This window comes from Papio anubis, chromosome 11 (genome assembly GCF_008728515.1).
Source record: "Papio anubis isolate 15944 chromosome 11, Panubis1.0, whole genome shotgun sequence".
Classification (NCBI taxonomy): domain Eukaryota; kingdom Metazoa; phylum Chordata; class Mammalia; order Primates; family Cercopithecidae; genus Papio; species Papio anubis.
The window spans coordinates 95,339,701-95,363,564 of NC_044986.1; the positions used below are offsets into that span (position 1 = coordinate 95,339,701).

At 37.2% G+C, this 23,864-nt stretch overlaps 1 protein-coding gene across 10 annotated transcripts in view; it reads left to right on the forward strand.

Moving 5' to 3' along the window:
* The window catches only part of ZNF438 (zinc finger protein 438), a 177,558-nt gene that overhangs the window by 49,502 nt on the left and 104,192 nt on the right, over positions 1–23,864 (forward strand). The window contains exons 1-2 of one of the 10 annotated variants that reach the window (XM_009214193.4): positions 3,569–3,588; positions 5,428–5,486. The exons of 8 other annotated variants lie outside the window; for them this stretch is intronic. The gene's annotated coding sequence lies outside the window, so the exon portion shown is untranslated. Of the gene's footprint in view, positions 1–3,568; positions 3,589–3,959; positions 5,487–23,864 lie in introns of those variants that run through there. One more of the 10 variants, XM_031652417.1, reaches the window with a different exon arrangement.

The following is a 23,864-nucleotide window of genomic DNA, read 5'->3' on the forward strand; positions in this document are numbered from 1 at the left end:
AAGTCCATTTGTAATCAGCTAACTTCCCCCAGTTCCGTGATCCCACACCCCTCCCTCCAACCAGTCTAGCCTGGTACCAGTGGAGGTAGATTTAGAGAGAAGAAAAGTGCACATCCAAGACTCTGTAGCACATGCAGTGGTAGAGTCACAATAAAAATATCACAGCTTTAGCATTCCTAGTTTCTGTAATTTGAATGCTTTCAAGTGTAAGAGGGACTGGATTTAGAGCTACAGAAAGTCATAGCTAGAGTCAATGGGGAAAAGTTACAGAGAGAGATTTCTGCTCAGTTTAAAGAGTGCTACAAAGAGACTTAGACTCCCACACAATAATAGTGGGGAACTTTAACACCCCACCGTCAATATTAGACCAAGTGGTCCAGATCTGTCAAAGATCAGATGGTTGTAGATGCATGATGTTATTTCTGAGGCCTCTGTTCTGTTCCATTGGTCTGTATATCTGTTTTGGTACCGTACTATGCTGTTTTGGTTCCTGTAGCCTTGTAGTATAGTTTGAAGTCAGATAGCATGATGCCTCCAGCTTTGTTCTTTTTGCTTAGGATTGTCTTGGCAATACGGGCTCTTTTTTGGTTCCATATGCAGTTTAAAGTAGTTTTATCCAATTTTGTGAAGAAAGTCAGTGGTAGCTTGATGGGGATAGCATTGAATCTATAAATTACTTTGGGCAGTATGGCCATTTTCACGATATTGATTCTTCCTATCCATGAGCTTGGAATGAAAGCTGAAATTACTCCTTGTTCCATAAGCTGCAGGATGGATATCATGTTAGCAGGCGTGTAAACAACATTAATGTCCTTGTACATATCCATTAGAGCTGTTGGGTGACTAGGTGCATTTTCATTGAGCAATAATATTTTGAAAGGAATCTTTTTCTCTGAACAGTGACTCTCAACAGTGGGCTTAAACTATTCAGTAAACCATACTGTAAGCAGACATGCTGTCATCCAGGCTTTGTTGTTCCATTTACAGAGCAGAGTAGATTTAGCGTAAGTATTCACAGCCCTAGTATAATTCTTAATGGCCTCAGTGCAAATGAAACAGCCTTATATTCGAAGAAGATGCAATATAAGACTTCCATAGCTAGAGAGGGAAAGTCAATGCTTGGCTTCAAAGCTTCAAAGAGAAGCTGACTCTCTTACTAGGGGCTAATGCAGCTGGTGACTTGAAGTCGAAGCCAATGTTCATTTACCATTTTAAAAATCGTATATACTAGAAATATGGATAAACTTCAAAATCATTATACCGAGTAAAATAAGCCAGATACAGAACACCACAACTGATTCCATTTATTGCTCTAGGTTAGTATATCAGAAGTGTGAGAAAAGATACATTTACTGTATGATGACGAACAGTGGACAAGTTGTTGCATGCAGCTAAGGGTGGGTTGTGATTGATCTGGAGGCAGTACAAGGGAACTTTTTGGGATGATAGTTGTGTTCTATATCTTGATTCTGGCAGTAATTATGTGGAGATACAAATTTGTCCAAGCCCACTGAAAGGTACACTTAAAATTTATGTATTTTATTGTATATAAACTATTATCTCAGTAACATTGCTTAAAAAAACCCGGTACACAAATTTTGAAAGTTGTTTTATTAGCAAAAGATTAACTTCTGTCTAATGTTAGAAGACCTTTGTGTAATGCTAAAACTTAGTCACCCTGAAAAATCCATTTAGATAAATCAGTGTATACAATATACATTAAAAAATGAATTAAAAGCCCTTAAATAAGGAAAGAGAGTATAGAGTAGATGAATTCTCAGTATACTTTCTAGTCTGTGGTTTGATGTATTGGAATCCTCAGAATGTACTGATGTACATTTCCAGTTTCTTGAATTGATGTTTGGTAATACCCTTGACACTAAGAAGCAGCCAGATAAAATGAAATAATTACAGTGTTTTCTTGGTTCTGCTTTCTTGTTCTTAACTTCTTGAGTTGAATTTTATTTCTTGTTTTTTAACTAGAAAAACTGGTTAGAAGACATACCAGTATCCCTTAGAATCTTTTTTTCTTTTTTTTTTTTTTTGAGATGGAGTCTCACTCCGTCGCCCAGGCTGGAGTGCAGTGGCATGATCTCGGCACACTGCAACATCTGCCTCCCAAGTTCAAGCAGTTCTCTGCCTCAGCCTCCCAAGTAGCTGGGACTACAGGCGCCTGCCACCATGCCCAGCTAGTTTTTGTATTTTTAGTAGAAACAGGGTTTCACCATATTGGCCAGGCTAATCTTGAACTCCTGACCTTGTGATCTGCTAGCCTCAGCCTCCCAAAGTGTTGGTATCACAGGCGTGAGCCACTGCGCCCGGCCCAGAATCTACTCCTTCTTTTAGGAATGGATCCCCTAGAGTTTAGCTAAGCACATGACTGCCCATCTAGAAACTGTGCTCCTCTGCTTCTTTTGCAGCAAAGTGTGGCTGTGTGACTAATGAGAGGTGAATGGTAATGTGTGTAAGGTCACCTCATTTAAGACAAGCCACTTACCCTAGACTTTCTTTTTTCCTTTTCTGCTGGCTGGGATGTTACACCAGTTACAGTAGCCATCTTAGTTGGGAACTACGTTGGAAACCACATGGAAGATGGCAGAGCCAGCCTGGGTCCACAAATGATCTTGTGAAACCTTCCCGTCACCCTGTATTTTGACATGAAAAAGAAGATTTTCTTTCTCACTTGAGCTACTTTTGAGTCTCTTTGTTATGGCAGAAAATTTATACACTAATATAAAATGGAAAGCATTTCAGAGTTTTAAGTTTTTCTTTATACTGTTTGGCTGTATTTTCTATATATTGGTATGGTATTCTCAATTAAAGTAGTTTTTAAAATAGCATATGATTACATGCCATGAGTTCCTTTTTGATTGATAATTTAGGAGAATGTTTTGCAAATTTTCAAGTTACTTTTAAGCTTTTGGTACTAATTATTAATAGAATAGTATTAATAAAATGATTATTAATATATGGCATTCTAATTATTAATAGAATGATTATTAATATATGGCATTCTGCTTTTCTAGATTTTTATGGTTGTATTTCTGGACTAGCTTATGATCAGTTTTGGTAAAGTTACACAGACCTTTTTAAAGAAGTTTTCTTCAGGAGATACCTAAATACTTACTGTGTTGTTGAACTTTATTATTTTTTTTGTCTGATCTCTCAAACGCTTAAAGTTGTAAATCACTGATTTCTTCCATTAATTTTAATTATTTATATTTCTATAAGTTTTTATTTTGGTGTGTGTGTTAATGTGTTATTTACTGTCAACATCTCAATTGAGGATTATAGCTGTTATTAGAGTAATATGACTTCTTTTTTTTTTCATTAAATAAAGGGTCTTGCTTTGTCACCCAGGCTGGAATACAGAGGCATGATCATAGCTCATTGCAGCTTCCAAACTCTAAGGATCAAGTGGGCAATCCTCCTGGCTAGCTGGGTCTATTGTTGTGCCACTACACCTGGCTAATTTTTCTTTTTAATTTTTTGTAGAGACGGGGCCTCGCTATATTGCCCAGGCTGGTCTTGAACTTCTGGCCTCAAGCAGTCCTTCTGGCCTAGCCTCCCAAAGTGCTGGGATTACAGGTGTGTGCCACTGCACCCAGCTATGACTTTCTAATTTATGACTTGTGTTTTGTTTTAGCTGACATTGATATTGCTACCTTAGTTTATATTTCTCCATAAATCTGTGCTTCCTGTTATATTTCAACTTTCTTTGTCATTACTTTTATGTATGTTTCCTAAAAGTAGAACATAGTTAGATTTTATTTTTTGTCCTATAAAGAACTATGTCCTTTGTCCCTTAACAAATATTTAATGCATTTAAATTTGTTTCCAAATTGTTCTAATTGGTTTTACTTTATTGATCTTGTTTTCAGCTTTCTGTTTGAAATTCTTCCTTGTTTTCATTGTGTTTTGAATTTTTTGCTGTTTTAATTTAAAGTTTTGTGTTTAATTTGGTTTTCATTTTTAACTTTGGTTCATCTAAGAGGCTTTGAAATCCAAGGATTATTTTAAAGATTTTTTTTTAACTTTAAATTTATGTGATACCTATCATTAACAGTCAAGAATAGGATGGTATCTCTTGATTTCCCTCAGAATCAAATGAGAAATTTAATATGTTTTACTTCTCTGCTTCTCTGTTTTCATTAATATGATCTAAGATTTTTAACTCAGACTGTTACTAAATTATAATTTTAAATTTATGCACAATTTCTTTTATTAACTTTTATATGGGTGTAAAGATTATGAGAACCCTAAGTTGTCACAACCTTAATTTCCACTTTTTCAAGTAAAAGGAATCTTAAACCATCAAAATTATACTCTGATATCCTATTACTCATTATCTTCTTGATTTATTTTCATATTATCTCTTTAAAAAATACTGTTTTCATTTTTCCTGTTGCCCACATTTGAACTATTTCTTTGCTCCTTAGTCTAGGAGAAAAGAAATAGAAATAGTCAGATTTGAAATTAAAATACCAAATTATGTATTTGGTATTTTCTATAGCGAAGTCTAAGGTCTGGAACATGTTTTGGATTATTGGATTAACAGATTTTATGGTGATGGGTTTTATGGAGAGAATTACCAGTTATTTAGTAGCTTCATAAGCTTGTTTTCTAGGATGTCCCTGTCAGTTACTGCATCAGGTAACACAGGACCTGGCACTCAGATTCTCATTAATATTTGTTCAGTGACAGGAGCTGTCCTCTGTTGCTTTCGAGTCTCTAAGACTGTTTTCCCCATCTTGAATGTGCCTAGTCATCTGACCTCCTCTCAAATGGGCACCAACTTCATTCTCTCGATATAATAAGGGACCTCGTATGGGGCTTTCCTATTTTTTTTTTCAGAACATGCTTGAGGACCATTTAGGGAGGGAGGGTCTTAGAGGACATTCAATCTTGTCTTGGAAACAGTGGGGAAGGAAGAACTCTGTAGCAGTTGCTAGGGGTAATATTATATCTTTAAGAAAACAATGCTGTTGCTAAGTTATTTTTAGACATAGAAGGTTTCTCTTTAATTTTTTTTTCTTTTTTAGTGGATGATTATGTAGCTAGTCTACCAAGAGGTAGGGAGTGAAGTAAAGCTGAGAACAGCCTCTCCAGGATTATGAGGTCAGGATGAAGTTCTTGGCAAGAGACTCGATTTAGTGTGGTATTCTGGAAAGCACATGGGCTGAGGAGGCAGGAGACCTCTAGCTTTGGTTCTCTGTGACTGTGGCAAACCATTTAACTTTTGTGAGTCTCAGACTAGATTTATTGAATGAGGAATCTGACTCAAAGATCCTTTCTAACTTTAAAATTCTGTGTCTGACCAGAGGACCAGGGTAGAACAAGGAGGTTTCTACTCGATAGCATTTTTATTTTTAATTTCATTTTGTAAAGTCAAGAGGAATAAATCATTTATCTTACTGCTTTGAACAGGAGGATTAGAAGAAGGAATCATATGTGGCTCATGTGTCTATGTTCTGACCTTGTATTAGGTAAGTGACATGACGCATGTTGCAATCAGTTTTCCCTATTGTAACACATGGAAATAATCTGGTACTAGAATGACTCAGAGGAATGTTTGTTGTTGTTGCTTGTTCTGTTTTTGTTTTCTTGAAACAAGATTTTATTCCATCACCCAGGCTAGAGTGCAATAGCTTGATTATAGCTTACTGCAGCCTTGAACTCCCAAGCTAAAACGATCCTCCCACCTCAGTCCCCTGAGTAGCTGGGACTACAGGCGCCCATCACCAGCCTCGGATAATTTTTTATAGAGACAAGGTCTCCCTGTCTTACACAGGCTGGTCTCAAGCTCTTGGTCTCAAGCAATCCTCCTGCCTTGGTCTCCCGAAATGTTGGGATTACAGGCCTGAGCACCTGCACCTAGCCGGGAATGTTAAATCACCATTTTTTCCCTGGAGAAAAGTTGACAAAAATATTTATCTAGATTCCCAGAAGGTTATCACCTTTTCCACTGGGATATGTGTGTATCTCAAAATTGAGGATGCTGGGAGGTGGGCCTGTGGTATGCTACCACTCAGCTATCAGGCTGCAGGTCACATTGAACATCTTTCATTGAACTCCTGAGTGGTGAAACGGCTGCTAGCACTAAAGTTATGTTTCACAAGGGCAGTAACAGGATGCTGCCCTAGCTGGCTATCTGTCATAAGTGGAGCTGGGCATGGTCACACGCAGGGGGGCAGAGAGAGTTTTCAAATAATGAACATGTCACAGTTGTGAAAGAGCTGGGGACGAGTGCTGACTGAATAAAATCTATGCAGCAAAGGGTGACTCTTTTTGAAGAAAGGCTTTGTTCTGCCCGGATTCTGGAGGAAGAGCCACCAACAAAGGCTCCATCCAGAACAGCACAGAAAAGACTGGACAGCAGACTTTGGTTGCTTTTCTTCTCTGTAGTTATCACATTGAGAATTAAAAAATAGTTGAAAAGTTTTATTTCCCTCTATCAAGAGCTTCCAGGGGTGGGAGAGAGTTGTTTCATTTCAGAAATGTGTTTCGTTTTAGTAAACACATATCATGAGTTGAATAAATGTAAATAAAATTCAAAATAAATTAGAAACTTGAATTTAAAAATGTATGTGACAGGCTTTTAAGTGCCACTGTATGTTAGGCCCTGGTAGGGATGCGGAGATCAGCATTCATTAAAGTCTGCCCTCTGGAACTTCGGTGAGGCCAACAGATAAATGGCTAATATTTATTATGTTTCATTCAGTTTTTGTGGAGCATCTACTCTATGCCAGGCAATAGGACTTACAAAGTAAGGCAGAGAAGATCGAGTCTCTGGTCTCAAGGCATTTATGGTCCTGAGGGATACAAGTAAATAGGTAACTAGAGGGCCAGGTACATGAGGGCATACAGGGGAGAATACTAGAATGTGTGGGATTGACTGTGTTCTGAGATTAGAATGAAGCAGCCTCAAGGTGCCCATCCTTTCAGATTTCTAGAATCTTTAAGTCTTCTAGAACTACAGAGTTAACTGCTAGAGGAAACATTATTGTATGTTTTTGTAGGAATAGCTGCTTTATATTAATGATCCATAGCTGAGCATCTGGAAGGAAAAAAAATTGTTGATACATGTGCTTTCTGTTTTCAGCTGATGATGATGATGATGATGACTGAATTGCCCTCTACTAGCTGCAAATTATATCTACAGTTTTAAATTTGAAATTATAGGGAGACACCTTTTGATCAAACATTGTTCCCCATTAAGTTACGGTAAAAGTCTTTCTTGAACTTTTAATCTATTTAAAAGAGATTGCATGGCTTCCCATAATCATTGAATCCCACGGCTCTTTGAGGTAGGGATTTCTCATTCAGCCCAGTGTCCTCCTGTTCAAGTACGAGGCTGCTTTCTCTCTGTCATCATTGAAGTGTTGGTCTTTTTGGACAACAGTAGAGGCCTGTAATTTATTTTAAGCTGGATTTGTAAATTGAAGGGGCCCAGGCTGAGTCTAGCCCATGGTGCATGTGGCTTACCTCCATGCCTGAGCCACAAAAGGCCCACTATTTGCTGTTTTCAGGGAGTTAATAAGAGCTTTTGTGACATAGTTTATATACACTTTATTGGCTAAAATCTAGATGATGTGAAGGAAAAAAGAATAGGTTGCAAAAGTCAAAGTTATGGCTGTGAACTAGAAGAAAAGTTAAAAATATGAAAACTGGCACAAATGGTACAAACAAGAATTAGACATTAGCAAGAGCATAGAAGCAGAGGTTTTTAAATTATAGCACCCCTTAAGACATTTGAAATTCTTATAATGATTTAAAATAGGCAAACCTTTGGTCTTAGAAAGAATGAAGGGGCCTGGAGTGGTGACTCATGCTTGTAATCCCAGCACGTTGGGAGGCTGACGCAGGTGGATCATGAGGTCAGGAGATTGAGACCATCCTGGCTAACACAGTAAAACCCCATCTCTACTAAAAATACAAAAAATTAGCCAGACGTGGTGGCGGGCGCCTGTAGTCCCAGCTACTCAGGAGACTGAGGCAGGAGAGTGGCATGAACCCAGGAGGCAGAGCTTGCAGTGAGCCAAGATCGCACCACTGCACTCTAGCCTGGGCGACAGAGCAAGACTCCATCTCAAAAAAAAAAAAAAAAAAAAAAAGAAAAAGAATCAAGGGCTCTACTTTCTGTGTGTAGTTTATTAAATGTAAACACATACAAAATTTAAGGGGAAAAGGTAATCTTTTTATGTGAAACTGTTTTGCTTTATGACTTCCAAGACTTTGAAAGCCTCTTTGCACTTTGCGTGGTTTTAAAACTTAATAAAATTGTTGGGGGGTGGCATAAGCAGATATTTTTAATATAGCAATTAGGAATATCATAAAGAAGATTATTAAAGCAGTTTGTAACATAAGCCTTTGATAGTATTACTAAATAAAATGAGGTTTTAGAAATTGGAACATGTTAACTACAAAAAACAGTAAACTTTTTTTCATGTAATACTGAAATCAACTACGGAATTGAACAAACTTACTATGATTTTCCTTTTTAAAATAAAATTATTTATAGAGGAAATTCATGAATACTTTCCCTTTGTTAAAAAACAAAAAAAACAAAAGACGTTTATATCAGGCTAAAGTTCCATTTGACTACCACCCTTCTGTCTTCCCAGAGATCATCATTTTGCTATTTATTCTTCAAAATCATCTTCTAAATATTTTTAAGCATATATATGTTTACATACCACAGATGTATATGTTTTTTGTTGATGTTTAAACACAGAATGTTGATTGCTGGTTCATTTTAAATATGGCCTTCCATTGTTATGTTTTATTTTTAATACTTCTGCAGTATTACTAATAGCAGTTGACACTTACTGAGTAGTTACTATGGGCTAGGCAGGATGCTTAGCATTTTTCATATAATTTAGCCTTATCTTCATAATAACCTTCAGGAGTAAAATAGTTGGTTTTATATGAATAAAATTCTACCTTCAATGTACCTTTCATTTACAGTAAATTACTAATGCCAGTAGTTTAGCATTCTTTAATTAGATTTCAATACCAAAACATTTGGAATGATTTTTTTAAATTGCTAAGACTGTAACTGCTAGTTCTGTTACATTTTTTATTCTTGTGCGGTTGGCCTTTACCAAGGCCGCAGAGTCAGGTGTCTGCTTGCTAAACCAGAAAGCTGGAGATATGAAGGTGATTCTTGCTCAACTTTTAGGAATGAAGTGGTAGTATGTGTCCTATTTGACTGATTTTAAATGAGGAACAGACAGCCTGAGACATTTCCTCACTAGTTAATGGTTTGAAAAGCCTATGCCTGTGATGATGTCCATTTTGGGGACAGTTATAGGATACAAGACTTAGATTGAAGGTGGTTCCCTTTTGAAAGAAGTCTTTCATTGTGCCCTTGGTTATACTGGTATGAAGAAATAAAGGCTGCTGCAATAGGAACTCCAAGAATTTTTATGAGAATTGGTAGAAAGGGGTATTGGGTAGATTGAGAGTAAAAAATGTTGTGCTTATGTATATGCTGATTTTGGAGTTTGGGTGAGGATATTTTCCACATTTCATGACAAAATAAAGAGCTGTTAGTGAATGGGAGAGCTCTCAGAAAGTTTTAAGTCTCTTTGCTGCTTAACTAACTGTGTGACTTTGAAGAGCTCCATGACACTGTTTTAATCAAATAATAATATTCACTTCATACAACTATAGGGTAGAAATTACATAAAGTACGTTAGACATTGCTAAGTGTTCTATAAATGTGCCAGTATTCGGTGGTATTCTTACCGTTTTCATTAACATAACTGTTGTCAAAATCTTCTACAGTTCACCTCTATACCAAAGACTTAACCTACTTGCTTCTATCCTTTATTACTTGAGAAAGGTTACTATATTAGGATTCTGTTATTTTCAGAATAGTAAAAGAGGACGTATCACCTTTTAACATTGAACAAATATTGAAGGCCTAATATATGTGTGTGTGTATGTATATATATATGTGTGTGTGTGTATGTATATATATGTGTGTGTATGTATATATATGTGTGTGTGTGTGTATGTATATATATGTGTGTGTGTGTGTATGTATATATATGTGTGTGTGTGTATGTATATATATGTGTATGTGTGTGTGTATATATATGTGTGTGTGTGTGTATGTATATATATGTGTATGTGTGTGTATGTATATATATGTGTGTGTGTATGTATATATATGTGTATGTGTGTGTGTGTATATATGTGTGTGTGTGTATGTGTATATATGTGTGTGTGTGTATGTATATATATGTGTGTGTGTGTATATATGTGTGTGTGTGTGTATATATGTGTGTGTGTGTATGTATATGTGTGTGTGTGTATGTATATATATGTGTGTGTGTGTATGTATATATATGTTTATGTGTGTGTGTATGTATATATATATGTGTGTGTGTGTGTATATATATGTGTGTCAGCCAGCATTTCTTCTGGCTGAATGCTAGTAAAGGAAAGATCATTTATATTAATAATAACTCTGGAGGAGAGGAGAAGGTCCCAATAAATATCATTTGCGAACGGTCTCAGTGAATATTTCATTGTCATCATTAGTCTTCATAGGCTTTTTAAAATCTTTTTTTGTCTTCAAGATTTAAAAATGATTATTAATAATATCTGTCCATTTATGCAAGTATTTGTAAGTAAATGAATTTGTAAATGGTTATGATGAGACACTAAAAAAACTGATAAAAACTTACCTGCTTTGGTTTGGTTTTGGTTTTGGTTATAATAGCTTTGAAGTCACAAATTACATTCAATGGGAGTATGAGGTTTTTATGTTTAATAGGATGGAACATGGGTTAAAAATGCTAAGAAGTGCTCATTTCCAGAGTATGCTCTCATTTTCAGCTGAGGAGACTGAGCTCCACTGAGTCTGCATTTGGTGTACTTCGGGGTCCACATTCTAATGGGGAACTGATTCTTGCTGGAAACCCAATCAGAAGTCTGGTTTATTCTGGGTTTGTTTAAAATTTTCCTTCCCACTGTTCTATTTTCCTAATATAAGTATTATAGCAATTTAGAATTCATGGAAAGAATGAGCGCCTTTAGCTTCTTACAGTGTCATGAGACTGCATATTTGTGATTCAGTGTTCGAGAAATTAAACATCAGTTGTTTAAGGCAACTAGGAAGTCTACAGTTTAATCTCATTTACTGTTATTTAGTGATACGCCGTTTAGTATATGAAAACACTGTGGGTATAGGCTGTTTCTTGAAGCAGACTATGTGTGCTTTGGGGGGGGGCACTTTGCTAGGGGAAGAAATCTTTTGGTTTTTTTGTTCCCTCTTCTGGAGAGTTCTGAAAGTCTGTCCTTTTGACTTTTATTGGCAATTGTCATTGTCATCTCTATATTCTTTTATTTTTTTTACTTACTCTGTGGTAAACCATCTCTAGCCTGCAGTTATACCAATGAAAAAAAATCTTACTTCAAAGTGACCCATGAAATTCCATTCTATATTTTAAACGTGTCATATTGGAAATGCCACTTTTTTCTCCATTGTATTTTGTTACCCTAACCCGTGCCCTCACCATCTGAGGACTGTATATTTTTAAAATTAATAGCTCTCATGCTCACTGGTTTGTGGAAACTGAGCATTTCCCTGTTACCCAGAGGCAGTTGTGGTAAAAGTATCTTGTTTTCTTCAGATCCCAACCATGGGTCTCTAAAGGTATCTAAGATCTGTACGGTCACATCTGCTTTTCCAAGTAACAGCTAGAAATATTTTACCTGGCCTTCACTATAGCTAGGCTATAATAAAGTTTACAATCAGAGGCTGGACGCAGTGGCTCACACCTGTAATCCCAACACTTTGGGAGGGCTAGGCGGGCGGATTACCTGAGGTCAGGAGTTTGAGCCAACCTGACCAACATGGAGAAATCCTGTCTCTACTAAAAATACAAAATTAGCCGGGTGTGGTGGTGCATGCTTATAATCCCAGCTTCTCAGGAGGCTGAGGCAGGAGAATCGCTTGAACCCGGGAGGCGGAGGTTGTGGTGAGCCGAGATCGCGCCATTGAGCTCCAGCCTGGGCAACAAGAGCAAAACTCCGTCTCAAAAAAAAAAAAAGTTTACAATCAGTTAAATTCTCTCTAAGCTTCTGGCTTAGAATACTGAAGAAACTTTTATATAGAGTAGACAAAGGATAGAGTAGGAATTTCTGATTTGATTGTGTGTTATTGTGGAAAGAATGTTTTCCCTACAGACTGACTAGGAACAAGATGTTTAAACATAAGCCAGGGTGGAGACCTGTTTGGTCAGCTTTATAGGAGCCATGTTTCCCTACTTAGGATGAGTTTGCCAACTATCCCATCAACCTACCCCTGCCTGATCCTTCAAGTGTCTTTGGAATTTTTACTTAGGGCGATGTTGGGTAAGGCAGTGATATAGTACATATGTATCAGTTAGGCTAGAGGCTGTTTTGTGGAGCAGCATGATTTTATCATGCCATTATAAATTTATGCTGTGCTCTGTGTGTGTGTGTGTGTGTGTGTGTGTGTGTGTGTGTGTGGTCTTTTTTTCCCTTTTTCCCAATCCCTCTCTGCTCTTGGCTTGTATATTCACATAACTGGGCAGCAGCAGGATTTCATTTATCACAGGCGGTGGGAGAGGGTACAGAGATATGAAAGGGTTAGTGTTCACATTTCCTGTGTAGTTCCTTCTGATCTTACTGAGTTGTAATTCCTTTCTTGATGTTAAACATTCCCAGGCTCCAATAACCTTCTGGCCTGCTTGCACTGGCCAAGTGTGTCCCAGGTGATCATGTAGGCGAACCTCCTGTTTTTAAGACAAGAAATCGCTCTTTCCTTCATGAGATAGGCTAAATATTCATTCCTTTGCAGTCCCAGAAGAAATCCTTTAATTTAAAACAACAACAGAGCAGTAACATATTAGTTTTAAAATTAAAATTTAGCAGCCATATTTGTTGTCAGGTTAATTTTGTAGATTTTTGAATCTGTTCATTGGTGGTTTAGTGAGTTTCTGGTGGAATGAAACCATATTGATACTTTAAAGATTACATCCTTTCTTAAAACACACTTTAAAATTGGGTTTTAATTCTAAAAGGATAAAATTTTGGCCCTACCATCTTACTTTTAGCCTACTTATCAGTAGATCATTTTAAGTTGCCTCAGATGCAAAGCAGCTTAGCTGAAACTACAATATTTCTGCTTTTCTTTATTAGTCAGCTCTTAGAAGTTTATAGTTGAGCATTGGGGAGATACTTATTTCCTTTTTCTCTGGTTTTGAAAGTATATACCGGCTCATCTTTTTTCCTGCAATTTAAAATATATAAATTTTTGTGGTTGGCAAAAAGGCTTTCTATTTTTGCCTTTTTCTCTAAAGTTTTAGAAGAAAATATTACACCATGAAGCATAAGAATGGGTCAGCAGCTAATTTACAGGGACAAGGAGTACTTTTGCCAATGCTGCCTTAATCTCAGGTAAAGAGCTTCTGTTTGGACAAGGCTCCAAGGGTAAGTTTACTCTTACTGCTTATAGCACATCTCTGTGTCTCAGTCAACACCTTGGGAACCTAGGGGCTTGGGGACTGAAATGAAACAGTATCTCTTTGAAGGAGTTTCTAGGGTAATTTTAAGTTTGCTAGTGTTTAGGCAAAGTAAACTGTCTGCGTTGCTCTAAGCAATGAGATTAAATATTTCCAGTGTACCTTAACTGTCTGGAATACAGTTTTACAGGGGGTGGGTAGATGAATTTTTGGATTAAATCTGTTTAAATCCGCTTTAGAGAGCCAACATGAATTGTTGATATTAATCATTTGCCTTTAGTTCCCCAGTGGCCTAATACAGAGCCTGGCACACAGTAGGTTTTCTTTTCTTTTTTTTTTTTTTTTTTGAGATGGAGTTTTGCTCTGTCCCCCAGGCTGGCGTGCAGTGGCGCTATCTCAGTTCACTGCAGCCTCCACTTAACAGGTTCAGGTGATTCTCCTGTCTCAATCTCCTGAGTAGCTGGAACTACAGGTGCCCACCACCACACCCGGCTAATTTTTTGTATTTTTAGTAGAGATGGGGTTTCACCGTGTTAACCAGGATGGTCTCGATCTCCTGACCTCGTGATCTACCCGTCTCGGCCTCCCAAAGTGCTGGGATTACAGGCGTGAGCCACTGTGCCCGGCCCCTTGATTCTTTTTAAGACCAAAAGTTTGCCTATTTAAAATCATTTTTTCTTTTTTTGAAACAGGAGCTCACTCTGTCACCCAGACCATAGTACAGTGGCATGATCATAGCTCGTTGTAGCCTCAAACTCCTGGGCTCAAGTGCTCCTCCCACCTCAGCCTCCTAAGTACCTGAGATTACAGGCAAATGCCACTAAGCCCTACTTATTTTTTTCTTTTTTTATTTTGTAGAGACAGGGTCTCGCTATATTGCCCAGGCTTGTCTAGAACTCCTGTTCTCAAGTGATCCTCCCACCTTGGCCTCCAAAGTGCTGGGTAATTTTAGGCAGTGGTTTTCAAAAATGATTTATTGAATGAATGAATGAGACTGCTGGATTACTTTCGTAGATTCTTTTTTTTTTTTTTTTTTTTTACAATATTGCTAATAGTAAAGAGTGATTCATTTAGTACGTACATCTTTGTATTTTCAAAAATCATTTCAACTTTTATTTTAGATTCAGGGGTTACATGTGCCACAAGACTTGTTACATGGGTACATTATGTGATGCTAAGGTTTGGGGTGTGGATGATCCTGTCACCTAGGTACTGAGCATAGTACCCAGTAGTTACTTTTTCAGCTCTTGCCTCCCTCCTCCCTCTCTCCTTCCTCTAGTAGTCCCCGGTGTCTATTGCTGCCATCTTTGTGTCCATCTGGACCTAATGTTTCACTCCCACTTATAAGTGAGGACATGCAGTACTTAGTTTTCTGTTCCTGAGTTAATTCACTTAGGATAATGGCCTCCAGCTGCATCCATGTTGCTGCCAGGGACATGAGTTTATTTTTTTATGGCTGCATAGTATTCCATGATGTATATATACCACGTTTTCTTTGATGGACATCTTGGTTGATTCCATGTCTTTGTTATCGTGCATAGTGCTGTCATGAACATAGGAGTTCATGTGTCTTTTTTGTAGAACGATTTATTTTCCTTCAGGAAATGGGATTGCTGGTTGAATGGTAGTTCTGTTTTTAAGTTCTTTGAGAACTCTCCAAACTGCTGTCCACAATGGCTGAGCTAATTTACATTCCCACCAGCATAAGAATTCCCTTTTCTCTGCAGCCTCACCAGCATATTATTTTTTGGCTTTTTAATAATAGCTATTCTGACTGGTGTGAGATGGTATCTCATTTTAGTTTTGATTTGCATTTCTCTGATGATTAGTGATGTTGAGCATTTTTTCATGTATTTGTTGGCTGCTTTTATGTATTCTTTTGAGAAGTGTTTGTTCATGTCCTTTGCTCACTTTTTAATGGGGTTATTTGCTTGTTGAATTGCTTAAGTTCCTTATAGATTCTGGATATTAGACCTTTGTTAGATGCATAGTTTTTTAAAATATTTTCTCCCATTCCATAAGGTCTGTTTATGCTGTTGATAGTTTCTTTTGCTATGCAAAAGCTCTTTAATTAGGTCTCACTTGTCAATTTTTTTTGTTGCAGTTGCCTTTGAGGTCTTAGCTACAAATTCATTGCCAAGGCCAGTGTCCAGAATGGTATTTCCTAGGTTTTTTTCTAGGATTTTTATAGTTTGAGGTCATTGTTCCATATGTGTGTGACTGTGTGCATGTCTACAAATATTACTTTCATCCTTCCTATTAATCTGTAATGGTATATACTGTTCAGAGTCCTTTTATCATTGAACAGTTAATTTCCTCACAACATTCTGTGCCCAAGTCCTTAGGTGATCTATACCTGGCTGACCTAACTGTGACACTACTTGGTCATAGAAAAAAAGATTACATTTAGTTATCAATTAAAGATAATCTGTTAACATTTCCTGAAACTAATAAGCAAATTCATTGTTCTCATAATGGAAAAATACATTTTCCCCCAAGAATTAACTATTCCTAGGAAGAGCGCTGAATACTAATGTCCATCAGTCAACAAATACTTGCAGAATGCTAGTGTAAACAGCATTGTGCCTGGTATTGTGGGCTCTCCAGAAATGTGCACCACCCTGTTCCTGCCATCTGAAGTGTCCTAGACTTCTCAACAAAGAGGATATGGACACTCATCAAGTTAAACAACCACCTAAAGTACGTTAAATATAGTTATGAGCCAAGTGAGAGGCATGGACGAGAATCAAGTAGCTTAGAGGAAGGCGAAATCATTTTTACTTGAATTAGAGAGTGATGAAAGATTTAATGGAAGCTTGACTAGGGCATTAAACAAATAGTTGGGGTTTGAGTATAAAGGAATAAGGCTATCTGACATTTATAAGTAAGGGTGACAGTTATCACACTTCCTGTGCCTAGGAGCAATGAAGAAACAACTAAAAAAAAAAAAAAAGCTTAAGTGTATGGTGGAACCTTTTCTTCATCAGTGACTTATTTGTTCCTTATTTTCTCCTAAAGTAGAATTTCAGAAAAGCTTCTGCCTAGGACATACAGCAGCTATTTTAGCTACTATAAAGATCACTTCAGTAGGAAATCCTCCCAGACTTTTCACCCAAGTAAAATTTCAGCAGAAAGACAGGAATAAGATATATTGAAAAGTTATTGTTCATGACTACAGTTTGATAATAAAGGCTTGATTCAATCTCATTGGCAAAAATTTTTTTTTTTTTTGAGATGGAGTCTCACTCTGTCACCCAGGCTGGAGGGCAGTGGTGCGATCTGCAACCTCTGCTGCCTGGGTTCACGGGGTTCTCCTGCCTCAGCCTCCCGATTAGCTGGGATTACAGGCACCTGCCACCGCACCTGGCTAATTTTTGTAGTTTTTAGTAGAGACAGGGTTTCACTATCTTGGCCAGACTGGTCTTGAACTCCTGAACTCCTGACTTTGTGATCCACTCGCCTTGGCCTTCCAAAGTGCTGGGATTACAGGTGTGAGCCACAGGGCCTGGCCTCATTGGCATATATACTAGCGCTCACTGCTGAGTTATATCTTGATTTGAATCCTAACATAAGGAGATATTTCCAAGTTCACTATTTTTTTACACATAGATAGGTGGCTATTGATATTTATCACTATAGATATATATCATAATTTGATAGGAGTTTCTATTAACCTCTTAAAGTTTCTGTTTTTTGTGTTTTTTTTTTTTTTTTGTTGGGGGGACGGAGTTTCACTCTTGTTGCCCAGGCTGGAGTGCAGTGGCACGATCTCAGCTCACTTCAACCTCCGCCTCCCAGGTTCAAGCAATTCTCCTGCCTCAGCCTTCTGAGTAGCTGGGATTACAGGCGCCCGCCACCATGCCCAGCTAATTTTTGTGTTTTTGGTAGAGACTGGGTTTCACCATGTTGGCCAGGCTGGTCTCAAACTCCTGACCTCAGGTGATCTGCCCACGTCGGCCTCCCAAAGTGCTGGAATTACAGGCGTGAGCCACCGTGCCTGGCCAATCTCTTAAAATTTCTTTCACAATAAAGCATTTACTAGTATTACAAACTATTTTAGTCCTGTATTTTGTTTTGTAAAGCAGATTTTAAAATGAATAGAATTTATATTGAGACCCTTTGATTATATTTACTTATTAAAAGCAAACCCATTAGTGCATTTTAGAGTCAAACATCTGTCTACTTGTATTCTTTTATTATATAGCTAAAGGAAAAATAATGCTGCACAGAAACGAAACCAGTTTTTCCAAAACAGTAAAGACAGAATGTTGAGACAGTCTGCTCACTTTAATTTTTATTTTATATTTTAGTCTTTTGGCCAGTAGCAAATTGATGTGACCTTGTGCATGTTTCTCTGAATATCTACACTTGTTCAACTGTATGAATTGCTGCCAGTGTGACAATGAGCCGGCAGCTATATCCAGCTTGCTTCTCACACTATATTTTTGTAAAGACCTAGATTCTTTCAAGATATTACTAAGTGATCCATGATTAAAGGTTTTGGTGGTTTGCTAATTTTAGGAAAGGTGGGAACCATCACAATGTATATTACATAGTGTATATTGGTATTTTATTTAACCCAGTGTTTCCCAAATGTATTTGAACTTAGAAACACCCACCCACTGTCTTTCTTCCTTCCAACTTCCTTCCTTTCTTACTTTATTTTTTAAGAATGCTTATTAAAATCTCTTATAGAACAAGTTTCAGGAAAGTACACTATGAAACTTTCATACACACATGCACGTTATTTAGATATGTTGCTTAAGTCTTTTTCTATTAATCTCCACCTTTTCTGGGGCATAGGTTGGGAGGAAGAAAGAAAATGAGTAACTTATAAGTTTTACTAGTTATTCTGATGTCAAGTTTAGTGGGAAAGAGGCTGAAGCTTCTATCTAAAATAAGGTTTGAGAATGATCTGAGTATTTTAAGAGTTCCTACTTTCTGTGTCTTCTATAGCTTGTTGCTCTGTATAAGCAGGAGTTGACAGAGCATAACAGAAGTTACCTCTATGGGAAAGAGTAAGGTGGGTTGGAGGTGAAATAAGACTTTTCCTTTTGGAACCTTAATAAGAAAAAGCAAATTAAAAGACCTAAATTGATGGAGAGAACCAGTAATTTACAACATAATTTCTTATTTCAAGCTTTTGTAAGTACTAGCCTCTCTGGTAGTTTTAAATGCATTTTGTTTAGAAAGTACCAAAATTTGTAAAACTTTTTTTTTTTAACAGGCTTATATAAAGTAAGATAAATCTGGTAAGATAAGAATAATATCTTTCGTCCTTTATCTTGTACATACCTGTTATTAATATACTATGCCATCATTGTCTATTTATGTGCTCAGTGGGCAACTGTATATTATTTTTCTCTGTATTTTTGGCACCTAACCTTGCACTGTGCCTGGTACATAGTAGGCATTCAGTAAATGTTTGTTGATGTGAGTGTGGGGGGTGGGAAAACTGAATTTTATAGTCAATCCTAGGGGAATACGTTAATGGTTGAAATCTTAAAAGGATTATGTTCTTTTGAAAACATCTTTAAAATTAGCCTATTTTATTTTTGTATTTATATCTATCTTGTCTAAGAAAGGATTTAAGGTGGTATTGATAAGTACACTTAGTACAGTGGGATCAAATACAATTTAAAATAAATGGGTAAAAGAACAAAATTGGAGGATTTATAAATCCCCGTTTCAAAACTCTATCTAAAGTGACAGTATTCAAGACAGCATGGCCGTGGCATAGGATAAGCATATAAATCAATGGAGAGGAATTGAGAGTCCAGAAATAAACATTTACATTTTTGGTCCATTGATTTTTGAAAGAGCTGCTAAGACAAATAGAGAAAGGGTTATATTTTCAACAAATGGTGCTGGAAAAATTGGATATCATATACAAAAATTAACTACCTCACAATCACCATACAAAAAAATTAGCTGAAAATGAATTATAGGCCTAAATGTAAGAGCTAAAATTATAAAACTTATAAAAGAAAGCATAGAAGAAACTTTATAACCTTGGATTAGGCAGAATTGTTAGGTATGACACCAGAAGCATGAGCCATAAAGACTAAACCAGGAAGAAGTTGAATCCCTGAATAGACCAATAGCAGTCTCTGAAATTGAGGCAATAATTAATAGCCTACCAACCAAAAAAAGTCCAAGACCAGACGGATTCACAGCCAAATTCTACCAGAGGTACAAGGAGGAGTTGATACCATTCCTTCTGAAACTATTCCGATCAATAGAAAAAGAGGGAATCCTCCCTAACTCATTTTATGAGGCCAGCATCATCCTGATACCAAAGCCTGACAGAGGCACAACAACAACAAAAAAAGAATTTTAGACCAATATCCCTGATGAACATCGATGCAAAAATCCTCAATAAAATACTGGCCAACCCAATCCAGCAGCACATCAAAAAGCTTATCCACCATGATCAAGTGGGCTTCATCCCTGGGATGCAAGGCTGGTTCAACATACGCAAATCAATAAATGTAATACAGCATATAAACAGAACCAAAGACAGAAACCACACGATTATCTCAATAGATGCAGAAAAGGCCTTTGACAAAATTCAACAGCCCTTCATGCTAAAAACTCTCAATAAATTCAGTATCGATGGAACGTATCTCAAAATAATAAGAGCTATTTATGACAAACCCACAGCCAATATCATACTGAATGGGCAAAAACTGGAAGCATTCCCTTTGAAAACTGGCACAAGACAGGGATGCCCTCTCTCACCACTCCTATTCAACATAGTGTTGGAAGTTCTGGCTAGGGCAATCAGGCAAGAGAAAGAAATCAAGGGTATTCAGTTAGGAAAAGAATAAGTCAAATTGTCCCTGTTTGCAGATGACATGATTGTATATTTAGAAAACCCCATTGTCTCAGCCCAAAATCTCCTTAAGCTGATAAGCAACTTCAGCAAAGTCTCAGGATACAAAATCAATGTGCAAAAATCACAAGCATTCTTATACATCAGTAACAGACAAACAGAGAGCCAAATCATGAATGAACTCCCATTCACAATAGCTTCAAAGAGAATAAAATATCTAGGAATCCAACTTACAAGGAATGTAAAGGACCTCTTCAAGGAGAACTACAAACCACTGCTTGGTGAAATAAAAGAAGACACAAACAAATGGAAGAACATACCATGGAAGAATCAATATTGTGAAAATGGCCATACTGCCCAAGATAATTTATAGATTCAGTGCCATCCCCATTAAGCTACCAATGACTTTCTTCACAGAATTGGAAAAAACTGCTTTAAAGTTCATGTGGAACCAAAAAAGACCCCACATTGCCAAGACAATCCTAAGCCAAAAGAACAAAGCTGGAGGCATCACGCTACCTGACTTCAAACTATACTACAAGGCTACAGTAACCAAAACAGCATGGTACTGGTACCAAAACAGTGATATAGACCAGTGGAACAGAACAGAACCCTCAGAAATAATACCACACATCTACAGCCATCTGATCTTTGACAAACCTGACAAAAACAAGATGGGGAAAGGATTCCCTATTTAATAAATGGTGCTGGGAAAATTGGCCAGCCATAAGTAGAAAAATGAAACTGGATCCTTTCTTTACTCCTTATACGAAAATTAATTCAAGATGGATTAGAGACTTAAATGTTAGACCTAAAACCATAAAAACCCTAGAAGAAAACCTAGGTACTACCATTCAGGACATAGGCATGGGCAAGGACTTCATGTCTAAAACACCAAAAGCAACAGCAACAAAAGCCCAAATTGACAAATGGGATCTAATTAAACTAAAGAGCTTCTGCACAGCAAAAGAAACTACCATCAGAGTGAACAGGCAACCTACAGAATGGGAGAAAATTTTTGCAATCTACTCATCTGACAAAGGGCTAATATCCAGAACCTATAAAGAACTCAATCAAATTTACAAGAAAAAACAACCCCATCAAAAAGTGGGCAAAGGATATGAACAGACACTTCTCAAAAGAAGACATTCATACAGCCAACAGACACATGAAAAAATGCTCATCATCACTGGCCATCAGAGAAATGCAAATCAAAACCACAATGAGATACCATCTCGCACCAGTCAGAATGGCAATCATTAAAAAGTCAGGAAACAACAGGTGCTGGAGAGGATGTGGAGAAATAGGAACACTTCTACACTATTGATGGGACTGTAAACTAGTTCAACCATTGTGGAAAACAGTGTGGCAATTCCTTAAGGATCTAGAACTAGAAATACCATTTGACCCAGCCATCCCATCACTGGGGATATACCCAAAGGATTATAAGTCATGCTGCTATAAAGACACTTGCACACGTATGTTTATTGCAGCACTATTCACAAAGCAAAGACTTGGAATCAACCCAGATGTCCATCAGTGACAGACTGGATTAAGAAAATGTGGCACATATATACCATGGAATACTATGCAGCCATAAAAAGGATGAGTTCGTGTCTTTTGTAGGGACATGGATGCAGCTGGAAACCATCATTCTCAGCAAACTATCGCAAGAACAGAAAACCAAATACCACATGTTCTCACTCATAGGTGGGAATTGAACAATGAGATCACTTGGACACAGGAAGGGGAGCATCACACACCGGGTCCTATTGTGGGGAGGGGGTAGGGGGAAGGGATAGCATTAGGAGAGATACCTAATGTAAATGACGAGTTAATGGGTGCAGCACACCAACAAGGCACATGTATACATGTGTAACAAACCTGCACATGTACTTAAAGTATAATTTTAAAAAAAAATTGATGAATTTGACTTAATTAAAATTAACGTTTTTATGCTACAGAAGACATCGGGAAGAAACTAAAAAGAAGACTGCAGACTGGGAGAAAATATTTGCTAATCATGTGTGATAAAGGACTTGTATCCAAAACATGTAAAGAATTTTAAGTAAACAATAAGGCGAACAACCCAACTTAAAAACAAGCAAAAGAACAGAATAGACACTTCATCTGAAAAGACATGAGAATGATTAATAGCCACATGTAAGCACAGTGAGCATCACTAATCATTAGGAAGATGCACATAAAAACACAATGAGATACCACAATGAGATTACATCCCCTGGAATGGCTGCAATAAAAAAGAAAATATATAGTGTCTAGGATGTGGAGAAACAGGAACTCTCATATTATATATTGTTGGTAGGAATGTAAATTGTTAGCAGCCACTTTGGAAAATAGTTTGGCTATTTCTTTTAAAGTTAAACCAACTTACCATATGTAGTAAGGTTCTCCAGAGGGACAGAACGCATCAGGTATATGTGTGTGTGTGTGTGTGTGTGCGCGCGCGCGCGTGCGTGTGTGAAGAAATTTATTTTAAGGAATTAATTGGCTCATGCAGTTGTGAAGTCTTGGTGTGTCTGATGGAGGAAAGCAGCAAAGGCTGGAGACTGAGGAAAGAGTTGCAGTTTGAGTCCAAATGCAGTCAGCTGGAAAACCAGGAAGAGCCAATGTTGCAGATGAAGTCTGAAGGGAGTCTGTTGGGGAATTCCCTTTTGCCTAGGAAGGTCAACCTTTTGTTCTATTCAGGCCATCAACTCATTAGATGAAGCCCCCCCATATAATGGAGGACCATCTGTTATACTCAAAGTCTAACAATCTAAATGCAAATCTTGTCCAAAATTACTCTCACAGAAATGTTGAGAATAATATTTGACCAAATATCTGAGTGCTGTGATCCAGCCAAATCGATACATGATTTTTAATCATTGTGCCATATAAACTCAGCAATTCTACTTCTTGGAATCTGCCCAAGAGAAATGAAAACATATGTTCACACAAAGACTTGTATGTAATTGCTCTTGGCAACATTATTTATAATAGATATTAATAAAAACAAGAAAAAATCCGATGTCCATAACCTGGTAAATGGATAAACAAAATGAGGCATATCTACACATTGGAATACTATTCACCAATGAAAAAGGAAAATATTAATATATGCTGCAGCATGGATGAAACTAAAAAATATTGTGTTGAGTGAAAGGAACTAGACTCAGTAGACTACATATTATATGATTTCACTTATGAAATTTCTAGGAAAGGGAAACTGATTTAGTTAGCTAGGAGATTAGAGGGGAACTGGGGATAGGAGCAGGAATTGACTGCATATGGACTCAAGGGAATTGGGAGAGATCATGGAAAACTGGATTGTAGTGATGATTGCATCCATTTAGTCCATTTTGGTTTTCTATAAATGGACTAAAACTTCATTAAACTGTCCACTGTTCAATGGACAATGTTTAATTTTATGGTATATACATTGCACTTCAATCCATATCAAAATTATAAAAGTGGTACAAATGGAGTAAGGATGGGACACATATTACATCATATAAAAGCTATAT